A 2,278-nucleotide genomic window follows, 5' to 3' on the forward strand; every position below is an offset into this window, starting at 1 on the left:
TCTGTTCATCTTTGTGTTAATATCACAGTCATATTATTGTAATGTATAATAAGTCTTGATATCAGGTAGTATAAGTCCTCCAAGTTCTTTCTTCTTCAAGGCCGTCTCGGCTATTTTTAGCACTTACTATAATATAAATTTAGAATCAGCTTCCCAATTTCCCTAAACACCTAGGTGTTTAGAATTTATTTGGATTGCATTGAATTAGGGAGGAATTGACATTTACAAAATTGAGTTTTCCAGTTCATGAGCATGGCATATCCCTACATTTATTTAGATCTCTATCTCAATAATGTGTTTTACTGTCACTGCAGAGATCTTTTACATCTTTTGTTAGACGTATACCTAGGTATTTGCTATTTTATACTATCGCAAATGTTTTTTGTCTTAAAATTTCATTAGTTGCCATTGCCGATATAGAAATATAATGAATTTTTGTTTGTTGACTTTGTATCTTATAACTGCCAAATTTACTTCAGTAAATCACAGTTTGTGATTCTTTGGATTTCCTATGTATGCAATCACGTTATTTGTAACTAACAGCCCTTTTATTTCTTCTTTTCAATACCTTTGTTTTCTTCGTTTTCTTTCCTTGCCTTATCGCCTTGCCTAGACCTTCTAGAACAATGTCGAATAGAAGTAGTGATAGCCAACATATTTTTTTCATTACCAATTTCTGATAGAGGTTTAAGTATTTTATTTACTTTCAGTAGATATTTTTAGATACCAAAAATAAATGGAAAAAAGTTTCCATTTATTTTTAGTTTGCTAAGAATTTTTATAATGAAGAAATGTTGAATCCTATATGATTCTTCTGCATCTTTCGATATGATCTCATAATTTTCTCCTTTATATGCGATTGTGCGAAATTATATTAATTGGTTAAACCATTCTTTTAATCCTTCATTGTTATATATTGTCCTTTTTCTATATTGCTGGATTTAGTTTAATAATATTTTGTTTAGGACTTTTACATCTAAATTCCTGGGAGAAATTGGCTTATACTTTTCTTATAATATCCTTGTCAGTTTTGAAATCAAGGTTATTCTATCCTCATAAAACAAGTTGGTAAGTGCTCCTTCTTTAAGTAGTCCTTGAAAATAAATATTTATTCTTCTTGAATGTTTAGTAGAATTCACTAGTAAAGCCTGGACTTAGAGGGGTTTTTGTGTTGGGGGGAGTTTTTAAAATATATATTCAATTTAGTAAATAGATTTTTCTATTTTCTCTTGTTATACTTGGTTGTTTGTGGGGTTTTTAAATTTCATTTAAATTTAAAAATTCTTTGCATGAAAGTTCATTGTCTTCTTATCTTTTTAATGTCTGAAGATTGGCTGTGATATTCTCTTTGTCAATATCATGCTGGTAATTTGTTATTTATCTTTCTTTTCCTGATCCATCTTGACAGGAGTTCATAGATTTCAATATATTTTTTTAAAGAACTAATTTTGACTTCGTTATTTCAGTAAACATTTATTTTCAGCTTATATTTATTAATTTCATTTGTTTCTATTCTACTCTTTACTATTTTCTTTCTTCTACTTTCTTTGGTTTACTGCCGTTCTTATTTTCACATTTAAAATGGATATTTATATCATTGATTTTCAGCCTTCTTTTCTATCATAAACATTAAGGCTATAAAAAGCAGTTTTATCTGCATACAATAATTTCATTATGTCATATTTGCATTATCATTCAGTTCAAAATATTTTCCAACTTTTATTGCAATTACTTCTTTGACTCATTAGATTTTTTCCCCTTTTTTTCTCATGGCTTTATTGAAATATAATAGACAACTAATTGCTTGTATTTACATTGTACAATTCAATGAGTTTTTTCAATTATAGTTGGTATACAATAATATATTAGTTTCATTTGAACAGCATAGTGATTACAGATCTATCTGATAATCTTTGTCTTTTAATCTTTGTCTTTTAATAAAATCTACCATTTTATTATTTGTTTTCCTTTCATTCCATTCTTCTATGCTCATTTATTTAAATTTTTACTTTCTTTTTGATTAATCAAATCATTTTTATCAATCCATTTTCCCCCCTCTCCTAACTTGTCAAATACATATTATTTTACTTTTTAAAATCTGGAGATTACAGTATGAATCTTTTATTTGTTGGAGTCTAAAACAATTAGTGCATTTATTTCTTCCTAGATGATTAAAAATAAATTTTGAATTTTTTAACTCTCTTTTTCCTGAAGTAGATGCTTTCTATGCCTCAGTTAAACCCTCTTGACACTTGCCATTTCCATGCATGTTAATTCA

The sequence above is a fragment of the Pteropus vampyrus genome, unplaced genomic scaffold (assembly GCF_000151845.1).
Source record: "Pteropus vampyrus isolate Shadow unplaced genomic scaffold, Pvam_2.0 Scaffold196, whole genome shotgun sequence".
Lineage (NCBI taxonomy): Eukaryota > Metazoa > Chordata > Mammalia > Chiroptera > Pteropodidae > Pteropus > Pteropus vampyrus.